At 36.4% G+C, this 14,092-nt stretch overlaps 1 pseudogene; it reads right to left on the bottom strand.

The window, feature by feature from the left end:
- The window catches only part of LOC127424576 (H(+)/Cl(-) exchange transporter 6-like), a 33,497-nt pseudogene extending 20,055 nt beyond the window's left edge, over positions 1 to 13,442 (bottom strand).
- Positions 13,443 to 14,092: the final 650 nt, after the last annotated feature.

Here is a 14,092-nt window from a genome sequence, read left to right as displayed (position 1 = left end):
TGGCCAGACTGGTTAGAACTGACAAAGTCTACAGTAACTCAGATAACCGCTCTGTACAATTGTGATGAGAAGAATATCATCTCAGAACGCTATTCTGAGATGGGGTTGGTGCTGTTTTGGTGGCACGAGGGGGACCTACATAATATTAGGCAGGTGGTTTTAATGTTGTGGCTGATCGGTATATATATATATATATATATATATATATATATATATATATTTCTTATTACGAAATTTTGGGACATGTTTAATTGTGTTTTTTTTAAACCACCTATTTTTTTATATAATTAATCGCACTGAACTAACATGTTATATCGACAGGCTCACAAACATAGGAAGACCAGTGACGAATTGTTAGTCATAGTGGGGACTAAATCTCGACACTCCTCAAGAGTCACAGAGGCAATGAAGATCACGAGTGTGGTCACCATGCACACCAATAGACTCTCCAACACTCTGATGACACACAAGCACAAAATAAAGTTTCACATCTGCATGTTAAGTACTCTCTAAATCCTTAAAGTTGTTTTGAGTAGTTGTATTGCCAAATATTAAACATGCTGCTCTTAAAAATCCAAACATTTGAGATCTACTTGGCACCTGATGAATCTTGCTTTGGGATGAACGTTTCTCATGTGATATTTTGCGAGTCGTGTGTTGATGCAGTTGAATAGCGCGCCGAGCAGACCTCTGGCCACCCCCATTAATACAAAAAGTGCCAAATCTACTGTCGTCCACAAATTACACGTCTTATCTCCATCTGAACACTAGAGACGGCAAACACAAACAAGTAACGTATTACTACAGACTTGTAAAGGTGCATTTTTCAAGAGTTTATTCATGATTTTTAAAGTCAACATGAAACAGCATTCAAAACCCATTTTCCTTTCCTAACCTGCCAGACTTCAGAGTAAAACTAAACATTTCTGAATATCCAATGAGGCAAAAAATTTACATGTTGTATCATAGAAAACAGGACTTGTTCAAAACATGCCTCTGTTAAGATGTAAGAACTATTAGTACATTAACATATGACTGCTTACATTTACATATTGTTGATGCTATGTCAATGCTACAAAAAGTGTAGAGTATGGCCCCATTAAAGGAATAGTTCACCCTATAATGAAAATTCTCTCTTCATTTACTAACCCTCATGCCACCCCAAATGTGTATTACTTTCTTTCTTTATCAGAACACAAGCAAAAGAATATTTAAAAGAATATCTCAGCTGTGTAGGTCCACACAATGCAAGTGAATGGTGGCTAGAACTTTGAAGTTCCAAAAAGCACATAAAGGCAGAATAAAAGTAATCCATACAACTCCAGTTGTGAAATCCATGTCTTCTGAAGTGATATGATAGGTGTGGGTGAGAAACAGATCAATATTCAAGTCCTTTTTTACTATAAATCTCCTCTTTCACTTTCTTCTTCTTTTGTTTTTTGGCAATTCACATTCTCATTCATATCCCACACCTATCATATTGCTTCTGAAGACATGGATTTAACCACATGAGTCTTATGGATTACTTTTATGCTGCCTTTATGTGCTTTTTTGAGCTTCAAAGTTCTGGCCACAATTCACTTGTATTGTATGGTCCTACAGAGTGGAGATATTCTTCTAAAAATCTTTATTTGTGTTCAGCAAAAGAAAAAGTCATACACATCTGGGATGGAGATTGAGTGAATAAATGATGCGCAAATGTTAGTTTTTGGGTGAACTATCCTTTTAATAGTGCTGGGTAAAAATATACATTTTCCGATTCATTGTGATCTTTATTTGAGCCATCCCGGTATCGATTCTTAAATCCCAAGATCCATCTTTTACTATATGCAGAAACCCTCTACAATGCCAGTAAATCACTAGCATATGCGACTAAATTTCGCGCTCTGTGTAATTTGACGTGTGCTCAACCAAAACACTGACAGATGCTCGCTGAAATGCCGCTAATCTTCTTAAAGAGACAGTACCATTTTAGCATGTATTTTACAAATCAATGTAAATACTTGTAAGTCGTACAAATTATGCAATACACATGTAACAAAAAAGTTATATGAAATATAAGCAATTTCAAGACATAATACAGTATTTATTGATAGGATAAAAATGTAAGATGTGACCAAAATTATGAAACGCTAAAGATACAATTTTATTAGTAAAATTTATGTTTTCGTAATGTACCAAGATAGAAAGTCCCCTGTATAATTAAAAGCATTAACTGAGAGAGAAACTCTTTCATATGTAATAATAATGGATATTGTACCTGAAATATATCCGTATGAATCGGAATCTAATCGAATCAAGAGCTTATGAATCGAAATTTAATTGAATCAGGAAATCTGTATCATTACCCAGCCAGCACTATGCTTTAATATAAAATTTTTTAGTTTTCACCTTAAACTCTCCAAAGTTGAGCAGGCCAGGCAGCTGGAATGATCCCCATTTAGTGTAGTTGATTCCAGAACTGAAGCTGAGTGTAAAAGTTGCAGACATGGAGCAGAAGAGCTGATGAGAGAATGAAAAAAATGATCCCTTACAAACTAAAATTCACATAAAGAAGCATGAAAGTTAAAGGGATAGTTCACCCCAAAATTTTAATTCTCTTATCATTTCCTCGCCCTCATGTTATCCCAGGAGTGTATGACTTTCTTTCTTTACCAGAACACATTTGAAGAAAATAGAAAAATATCTTAGCTTAGTAGGTCCTTAAAATGCAAGTGAATGGAGATTTCTCATTTGAAGCTCCAAAAATCACAGATAGTCAGCATAAACGTCATCCATACGACACCATCTGTTAAAAGAATGTCTTCTAAAGCAACACAATCGCTTTTGGTGCGAAAAAGATAAATATTTAAGTACTTTTTCGAACTCTAAATCATGCTTCCGTTCTGCAGCGGTATGCGCGTGACCTAATCGCACTGGCATTTGAAACACGTGAGAACTAATGCACGTGCATCTCAGCTGGAAGAGCAGTGCTGTTTACAAGTGAAGAGGAGGAACGCTGTACAGTAGCTTGGTTGGTTTTGGTTTAGATCTGTATTTATCTGTTTCTTTACTCGCGATGGTGTGTTTGTGTGCTTATCCTGGATGTCTCAATCAAGTGGAGAATGTGAGATTACGTCAGTATCATGGCAACATGAATACATCACACAAGAGATCGCTTGGACTTCACCCTCTCGTGAAGCATTTGATTATAGTTAAAAAGTACTTAAATAGTGATCTTTTTCACATCAAAAGCGATCGTATTGCTTTAGAAGACATTTATTTAACTGCTGGAGTCGTATCGATGACATTTATGCTGACTGTCTGTGATTTTTGGAGCTTCAAAAGAGAAATCTCCATTCACTTGCATTTTAAGGACCTACTGAGCTGACATTTGTCTATTTTTCTACAAATGTGTTCTGGTGAAGAAAGAAAGTCATACACACCTGGGATATCATGAGGGTGAGTAAATGATGAGAGAATTTTCATTTTTGGGTGAACTATCCCTTTAAATTAGGCCCATCCACACGGATATTTCAGAAAACTTACAGTTTTCTTTGCATTTGCATATACTATAATATAATAATAATATATACTATACTTCAATATGCATGCCCATAATATTCTTCTGTGGTTTTTCACATAAAAGCTTGACAGCACAATATCGCCACCTCCTGGCCTGGCATGTTTACGTGAGCATTTTAAAGCATTTTTCACTTAACGCATGGACAGAAGATTTCCTAAAATGCTGACTGATTGGACAGGACTGCGATTTCAGAAACATCTGTAAACATGTGGACAAGGCCTAAGCAATAATGTCTTAATACAAAGAAACATATGACCACAACCATACACACATCCACATACCACTTTCCATGTGAGGGCCTGGTTCCAGAAAGACGATCCCTCTTCCAGACTGAAGAGTATGCCTCCGATGGGTGCGCCAAAGGCAGCTGCAACTCCAGCTGCTGCACCCACCAAGACAAAATCCCTCTTATCCCTGAGTACACAAAGTTGTCCAATATCACTTTAGAGTCAACATGGAATCAAAATGGACCCCATTTGACTTTTTTTTTTCTTCTATGGAACACAAAAAGAGATGAAAGGCACAACAATCACAGTCACCATTCTTCTTTTTTTCCGTACAATGAATGCCTATGGTGACTGAGACTAACATTTAGCTGACATCACCTTTTGTGTTCCACTTCAGTAAAAGAGCCATCTCGATTTGAAACAACATGAGGGTGAGTAAATGATGACAAAATTCTCTTTTTTTAGGGTGAACCATTCCTTTAATGGCATGTTTTAATCAACAACTTTGTGTTTTGTGTGGCATACCGCTCACCTGTCACTGCGGAAATAGGGAAAGTGAAAGAGGATCATCTTGAATGTGATGCTCTGAAACTAAACAGACAAATAAAAATAATTTTATTCGAGATTAACTATGACAGAAAAGATGATAAATCAATCAATCACTAACATTCAAAGCACAACATTATAACAGCCTTTTAAAATATATTCTTAACCTTAGTGATCTTGATTACTGAAATCAGTGTATATACTAAGCAGTGTCTGAAATGGACTTTTACATTAAGAAGCAATATTTTCCCCCTGGATTAGATTATCACAGGCATTTTTACCTTTATGAGGAAATTTTTTTCTAACCATTTAAAGGGACAGTTCACCCAAAAATGAAAATGTTCCTCATCATTTACTCCCCCTCATGCCATCCCAGATGTGTATGACTTTCTTTCTTGTGCAGAAAACAAATTAACATTTTTAGAAGAATATTTCAGCTCTGTAGGTCCTTACAATGCAAGTGAATGGTGACTAGAACTCAGAGATCCAAAAATGACAAAGGCAGCTTAAAAGTAATTCATATAACTCCAGTGGTTAAATTCATATCTTCTGAAGTGTTATGATAGGTGTGGGTGAGAAATAGATCAATATTTAAGTCCTTTTTTTTATACTGTAAATCTACACTTTCACTTCCACATTCTGGTGTGGAAGTGACTTTCACTTTCACATTCAACCACCTACTGGTTGGGGCTGGTCAAAATGTTTCTCCCTTTTGAAAGTAAGTAGATAAACTTTCAATCTGTGCATAAAATGTAAAAAACAACATAAAATTGCATTCAAAATGCATTTAGCTTTAAGTGGGAAATAAATTCAATGCGTTAAGTATGGAAAAATAATGTGATTAATCGTGATTAAATATTCTAATCGATTGAAAGCACTAATTATAAAAGATTTACTTCAAATAAAGTTAACTGATGAATTGCACACAATACGACCAGAAGCAACTATTAATAAATTAAATAGGGTTACTTATTACTTTGATTTACATGTTGTTTCAAACACAAATCCAGAATTCAAGATTAAAGGGACAGTTCATCCAAAAATTCTCTCATTTACTCATCCTCATGCCATCCCAAATGTGTGACTTACTTTTTTCTGCAGAACACAAATTAAGACTGTTAGAAGATCTCAGCTCTGTTGGTCCATTCAATGCAAGTGAATGGTGTTCCATATTTAAGTCCCTTATTATTATAAATCTCTACCTTTGACCAGCCCCAACCACTTGTTCTCTGTAGGTTCAATAGGCATCACAGGTCAAGAGTTCAGAGTTCTGGTCACCATTCACTTTCATTGTATGGACCTACAGAGATGAGATATTCTTCTAAAAATCTTTGTGTTCTGCAGAAGAAAGAAAGTCATACACATCTGGGATGGCATGTGGGTGAGTAATTGATGAGAGAATTAGCATTTAGGGTGAACTATCCCTTTAAGATCAGCCCTTCTGGATACAGACTGTGTGTCATTTTTAACCAATATTCATTGCATCGAGAAATGTTTTCCATTTTTAAATCAGAGATTTATGCAAGGTGCTTTTCCACTTGAAAGTGTAATGATTTCACTCAATAACATCAGTTGTTACCTCAATAAGCACCAGAACACTGGCAATGAATATGAACATCATATTGAGGGTGAGCAGCTCTAGTAAGGAGAGAGCCAGACAGCCAGTCTCACTGCATTCCTCCACAGCTGAACAGCACTGAGTCAAGGATCTCCATTCAGCAAATAATGCACAAATACACCAACCAAAACACAACAAAGCACTGAGCAGAAAAGATACATCGTCCAACGAAACTGAACTTGAGTTGAGTGAAGAGCCACACGAAGAAATCAACAAACAGGCCAGTCTGAAAAGAGAAAGCATTTCACACACATATAACCATAATACTGATGCCTACAATTCTTAATGTATATACAGGCATTTGAGTGCTCATTTTGTTATTTATAACAATGCTAAAATCTTACAATGTTAATATTACTGTGTACTGATAATCACACGGCCACCCAATTATGTAGTAGACCTCACACAAGACACTAGAGTATGTGGTGATGTTTGATCACACTTTAGGTGTACAATATGTGTATATGTGTGTTTTTGAACGTCATGTGGCCCCTCCCTACATTTACCTCGGGGCACCAGCTAAGGATTTTCCACTTAACAGTACAAGAATAATCCAAATGGACTATTGAAAACATCTGAAACATTTAAATTGAAAGAATTTGGTCATCTGAAGAAGAATTAGTGAAATTCTGCCTAAGCTTTAAAGCTTCCTACTGTATTATTAAGACAAAGAAGACACAGCTGTAATAAAATTAATTTTATTTACAAAAAGATAAACAAGAATAAAAACAACAACTACAAAATGGTAATAATATGCTAAATAAACTATGAAAAAATATGAATAAGAATAAAGTGCATAGGATGGAAAGTTGCAAGTGATTGAGCTGGATGTAGCTACTGAAGAGTATGCTGTTAACTAATAAGGTGAAGACCTTATTTCTAATTTAACAATCAACTCAAGATTATTTGCTAGATATTGAATAAACAAGTCATGCAATCCAAAGAACATTAGATGCTCATAAGCCGGTGATATACACTAAAGCCAAGGTCTCTGGGAAGAAGTTTTGGATGGTGATATTTACGAGTGATGAGTTTGATGGTGACGTCTTCAACTTGTTGTGCTGTGGTGCATTGCAGTGGGAAAGGAGATGGATTTCAATAGCCTTGAACATGAAGCGCTAAGGAATGCTGGTCTCCTAGAGAATCCTTGCAATCTGGAACATGCAGATGAAGGAAACTTGAAGAGATGGTTGACTCGCAAGAGCTTAACCTTGATGCGGGTGTTTCTGTTATTGTCCCCCTCTTAACTATGGAGTGGAGACTCATAACAGGGTTGTTACTATTGACTCCTTCCTCTCTGGACTGGAGACTCAGAAAGGGGAGTGATCTGTTGGTGTCTTCCACCACTCAGGCCAGAGACTCAGCAATCTGTTATTGTCTCTTTTCTCTCAGGAGCGAAGACTCAGAAATTGGAGCAATCTGTTACTCTCTTTCTGGGATCGAGACTCAGAACAGGGACTGTCTGTTGAAAGGGTACTTTTATTGCTTTCTCATAAGGAGGAGATTGCAATTTGGCACCTTTCTCTTCCAGTGTTCTGATTGGCTGTTCACATCAGAGGTGGCACACATGGTCTGTCCCACCCTTCCTTCTCAGTGTGGAACTCATTAGCAAACAGTAGTCTAAAGTTCACAGTTAGAACATTGCCTTTAAGTTTTTTTCTATGCATTGTTCACTTCCAAACCATTTCCAAAATATGTTTGGTATTGTTCTGAATGCATAAAGTCAAAATATGATGATGAAAGATTAAATGTGACCCATGCATTCATTAATACCTTAATAGTTCAATTTGTGCAAACTATTGTGTTGATCAAACTAGTGTTGTCACGATACCAAAACTTCAAAACCACTGAAATTACACAGTTCGCTATCACAGCAAAAATATGCTTATAAAGTAATGTGCTTTTGAACACACATTTGCATTTCAATTTAAATAATAAATTAAAACAAATGCATGTGTCTTTCAAGTGTTTCTCAAAGAAGTATGCATTGCTTAAATGTTTCTAAGTAGGGCCCTACTGAAATCTGTTGAAGTTTTTCCCAAATCCTGGTTTCCAATTTATTTTTCCAGAATTTCATGTTTTAAAGTTTAATTAAACATCATCAAAATAGTGTAAAATCATATTAATTCTTAAAGCTTTTCATAAGAGAAAAAAGAAAAATTACTTTTCAACATACCAATGCATTTTTTTTTAAACAAACTTTTCAGTACAACAGCACTATAGACCTTATTCACAGCAGTGCCATCTTTGATTTTTAAAGGGACTGACAACGAGGCTGTGAAGGATAGACGTAGTCTCTTCAATGGGCTGTACTACAGTTTAAAGTGTTTTTGGATCGTTTTGTGGACAATTTTAATCAGTTTAATCAGATAGATTAATCTAGGAGCTTTATCTACAGCTTTATACCATGTATGCCATTGAAGAGATGGTAAGTCAATCCGTCACAGCCTAGTTTTAATTCTCATTAAAACAGTGCTGCTGTGAATAAGGTCTTTGCTTATGACATATTGCTTAATTTTTATTATTATTATTTATTAATCTTTATTTATTACTACAGTGAATATTACCTTTTACTATAGAGTAATACATTTCTGTTGCAATTTCTTCAATTTCAGGCCTCTAGCTTTTATTGTAAATTGTGCTTTTTTAACGTGAGCTTTTATTTTGACTTGTGTTTTTCACGGAAGCTTCACTTCTCTGGGTAAACAGTCCGCTACAGCGCCCGGTGTGATCCCTGAAGCACAAATTCTGTGATTTATATACATATATATATATATATATATATATATATATATATATATATACACACACACACACACACACACACACACACACATATATATATATATATATATATATATATATATATATATATATATATATACACACACACACACACACACACACACACACACACACACATATATATATATATATATATATATATATATATATATATACACACACAGTGGTGTGAAAAAGTGTTTGCCCCCTTCCTGATTTCTTTTTTTTTTTTTGCATGTTTGTCACACTTAAATGTTTCAGATCATCAAACAAGTTTAAATATTAGTCAAAGATAACACAAGTAAACACAAAATGCAGTTTTTAAATGAAGGTTGTTATTATTAAGGGAAAACAAAATCCAAACCTACATGGCCCTGTGTGAAAAAGTGTTTGCCCCACCTGTTAAAACATAACTTAACTGTGGTTTATCACACCTGAGTTCAATTTCTCTAGCCACACCCAGGCCTGATTACTGCCACACCTGTTCTCAATCAAGAAATCACTTAAATAGGACCTGCCTGACAAAGTGAAGTAGACCAAAAGATCTTCAAAAGCTAGACATCATGCCGAGATCCAAAGAAATTCAGCAACAAATGAGAAAGAAAGTAATTGAGATCTATCAGTATGGAAAAGGTTATAAAGCCATTTCTAAAGCTTTGGGACTCCAGAGAACCACAGTGAGAGCCATTATCCACAAATGACGAAAACATGGAACAGTGGTGAACCTTCCCAGGAGTGGCCAGCCGACCAAAATTACCCCAAGAGTGCAGCGACGACTCATCCAAGAGGTCACAAAAGACCTCACAACAACATCCAAAGAACTGCAGGCCTCACTTGCCTCAGTTAAGGTCAGTGTTCATGACTCCACCATAAGGGCAAAAATGGCCTGCATGGCAGAGTTCCAAGATGAAAACCACTGCTGAGCAAAAAGAACATTAAGGCTCGTCTCATTTTTGCCAGAAAACATCTTGATGATCCCCAAGACTTTTGGGAAAATACTCTGTGGACTGACGAGACAAAAGTTGAACTTTTTGGAAGGTGTGTGTCCCATTACATCTGGCGTAAAAGTAACACCGCATTTCAGAAAAAGAACATCATACCAACAGTAAAATATGGTGGTGGTAGTGTGATGGTCTGGGGCTGTTTTGCTGCTTCAGGACCTGGAAGACTTGCTGTGATAAATGGAACCATGAATTCTGCTGTCTACCAAAAAATCCTGAAGCAGAATGTCCGGCCATCTGTTCGTGACCTCAAGCTGAAGCGAACTTGGGTTCTGCAGCAGGACAATGATCCAAAACACACCACCAAGTCCACCTCTGAATGGCTGAAGTAAAACAAAATGAAGACTTTGGAGTGGCCTAGTCAAAGTCCTGACCTGAATCCTATTGAGATGCTGTGGCATGACCTTAAAAAGGCAGTTCATGCTCAAACCCTCCAGTGTGGCTGAATTACAACAATTCTGCAAAGATGAGTGGGCCAAAATTCCTCCACAGCGCTGTAAAAGACTCATTGCAAGTTATCGCAAATGCTTGATTGCAGTTGTTGCTGCTAAGGGTGGCCCAACCAGTTATTAGGTTTAGGGGGCAATCACTTTTTCACACAGGGCCATGTAGGTTTGGATTTTGTTTTCCCTTAATAATAACAACCTTCATTTAATAACTGCATTTTGTGTTTACGTGTGTTATCTTTGACTAATATTTAAACTTGTTTGATGATCTGAAACATTTAAGTGTGACAAACACCGTTTCCCTGGCAAAAACTGGGGCCCCTGGATTGCCATCTTAACCTTTGTTCACTACAATGGACCCACCTCTGTGTCCAGTCAAAGTGCTTTTTCAATAGCTATCCCAAGCAGAGAGCTGATTTCAGGGTAAAAATGTTACCTTCAAACAAGTCTAACCTAAAATGCTACATTTATGTAACTGTTGGGATTACACTAACATACTGTTTGGTATTAAAATGAAGGCATTAAAGGAATATTCCAGGTTAAGCTCTGTCAGCATTTATAACATGTTGACAACTGCCACAGAAAATAACTATTTGGAATCGTTTTAAACCCAGCACTTTCCTTTAATTCTTGCTTTCCTTTTTTGACAAAGTACATTTTGGTAAATCAAGTATTTCCATGATGCAGAGACACTGCTTTTGTAATTTCAGTGCACACATGTACAGTATATATTAATATAAAATATCTATATATACATTTAAAGCACAAACAAACACACACACCTTAGAGCTATTGATGGAGATCGCACATCAACGTGGAGTTCACACTTCCACTGGCTAAAATACTCTGAAATTAGTTGTATCCACTATGCATCCGTTGTCACATCTCTGACAAAGATGGTATTTAAAATCTTAGCTATATTCACTTCTCTAGAGTTCATTTTTTAAGCTTACTAATCATCGGCATTGGATAGCTTTCCTGAGGTAAATCAAAGGAGAGATGCTATATATGCAGCGCTCCCGTTTAAATAATTGACAGCAGCAGCAATGATTTGACACCACATTAAAACAACAACAACAACAACAAACATTTATAGTAAGAGACTTTGTTTAATCAAAAACAATAGAAATACATTTTTTTGACCATATTTCAAATTTTTATAAAAACAGGCCATTGCGACTCAACTCATTTTGATGGAGCACATCACATTTACTGGAACATTCTTAAAGCATCTCATACTCATATAGAACTCTCAAGAGAGTATGAACTAAATACATCTCATACTCATATAGAACTCTCAAGAGTGTATGAACTAAATACATCTCATACTCATATAGAACTCTCAAGAGTGTATGAAAACATCATGCATCAATCTCTTGACTTTGTCAATTCTGATTAAATTGCTTTTAGATGCATACACCACCACATAACTTACCAGTCCTGTTGATACGCCAATTGCAAATACCAAAACCCACTTTATTGTTTCATACTTTCTGGCTTTCTGTAAGAGAAGAAAGCAATACATCTGGCAGGGAACATGGGATCACACAGTTATGATAAATGAAAATATCACACAATTTACCTTATAGAGCTTGGGAAACTATGCCTCTACGCATTGCATTCTGGGTAGTTACCGCCATGTTTCAGGACACGCTCATCAGTTATCAGATATTAGTACACAGCGATAATAAACAGAAAAAATACAAAAAACAATAAATGGACCGAACGAAAACCAATCGCACTCCATTTGAAATACGGTTTCCACGCCGGTCGTGAGTGCAATTATGTCAGTTAATTACACAACAAGCATTCACCACTGTTACGTATTTTTATCTGTATAATACAAACAATACCGTCTATTTCCAATACAACACAGTATCCACCACAGCTTCCGTGTCCTAAAGTCCCAACATGCATTGCGTTGCTGACGTCATGTTCCCAGAAGCTATTATCCAGCCCCTCCAAAACCTCCAAGTATAGCTCATTAATACACTGGTCATAATCCAAACTCTGGTATTTGAAAAACACAAATAAATACAACAGATCAGGCTTAAAGTTATTATCATTAGTAGTAGTATTGTAAGTGGGTAGTAAGTAGTTGACAAGTCCTGCCATGTGACATACCCCAACCAACTAATCTACTTTAAACAGCATTTGATAATTCATTTATAATTATAATACTGGCAGCTTTTATGATCATATACTAGTTGAGAGACCACAAAATATTCTAAAAAATTCATGTCACAACTAGTGAAGGCAAAATAATGGTGACCAGTTACAGCACCAAACACATGTATATACTTTTCTTTAAACACATACACATACTTGTACGCATATAGATATATTTTAACCTAAAATCTTGATATTAATTAAAAAAAGAAAAAAAAAAACACCATCCAATTATAATATGCCCATTCTTCACAGACCTCAGTCTTTTCTAGGCAATATTTCATCATCTTCTTCTCTGGTTTCACCCAGTATTGTCTAAGAAGGAAAAGTCAACAGTTAAATCAGGTTAATAGGTTCAGAACTTCAGAATATGACAATCTATATGCTTTAGAAAGTGACAATCCCAATCTTAGGGTTTCCTTATGATATTTTTTTAGGTTTGCAGGCTGGGAGAGGGACCCTGCCCAGATTTAACAGATGGCCTATGTGAACTCCAAACAATGGAGTGGCTCATGAAACACCAGCCAGCACATTTCTGACACTTCACTTCATCCTAAATACATAATGACTAATGCAAAATACTCCTATACAACTTTACTAAAACCTTACAATAAACAAATCAAAATAAAATAATTAATGGAGAACCCCCCCCCCCCCCATTAAGACAAGAAATAAAGGTTGTGTTTTATAATCTAGCTGCTTGACTAGACAGCATTTGGGGGCATTACCAGTCTCATGATACCCAAAATACTGTCTAGGTAGGAAACTCATTAGGGTTTGAGACACAGCCACAGTTACACCCCCACATTCAATGATAAAGCAGATACACTGTTTATTTTAGCAAGGTCTTTAATTGCTAGACTCATTGCTAATGTACACATGATTGACATGGTGCTGTTTGCAGTGAGTTTGGGTGGAGAACAACATGAGAAGTATAATTTGCAGAAATCATGCTCATACATTAAATAAGCAGGGCTGCGTTATAGCAGACCATACAAATAAATGAAGGCATACCAGCTCTTCTGGTGTTCAGGTTTCGCCTTCATTGCAGCACAATTTACAACACAAGCATCCTCTACACGCCATCTTCAACAACACACACACACACACACACACACACACACACACACACACACACACACACACACACACACACACACACACACACACACACAGAGCTGCAGCACACACGCATCACATGACCAACACAGACCACATCTGACGTATTCAAGCGCTCACTGGCTGCGCAGATATCACGCAAACATATTGGACTCAAGCGCACAATAGCTGCACATGTTTAACGCATACTGCTTTTTACTGGTTTTAAAAGTGCACTCAGTAATTTTTTCCTCTTTAAAAAAATATTTTACTCTTAAAGAAATGTAAATTTTGAAGCATATGTATAAAATCATGACCACTCACATGAGATGACGACTTTAGTCATATCAGTAACCTTATAAAAGCTGTTTTATTATACATGGGGCAGGGGCGCCCTCATGGGGACTGCCATTTTAGAATCACATGACCAGGTGAATACTACTGGCTTCCTGTAATCTCAGTAACTGTCTTGTTATTGGACAGTTTCACTCTTGGATTAAATTAATCATGGCTGATTGAGAATAGTGAATTTCTACAATGGCATCTGTAACCGAAAACTATTTGAATGATGCTGCATCCAAACCACTAGGTGTCACTGTAAGTCCAAGATGACACAAACAAAAAGTTACTGAGTGCAC

Source organism: Myxocyprinus asiaticus, chromosome 33, assembly GCF_019703515.2.
Source record: "Myxocyprinus asiaticus isolate MX2 ecotype Aquarium Trade chromosome 33, UBuf_Myxa_2, whole genome shotgun sequence".
NCBI lineage: Eukaryota > Metazoa > Chordata > Actinopteri > Cypriniformes > Catostomidae > Myxocyprinus > Myxocyprinus asiaticus.
The sequence above is the reverse complement of the archived record's forward strand: the minus strand, read 5'-3'. Positions and strand labels throughout refer to the sequence as shown.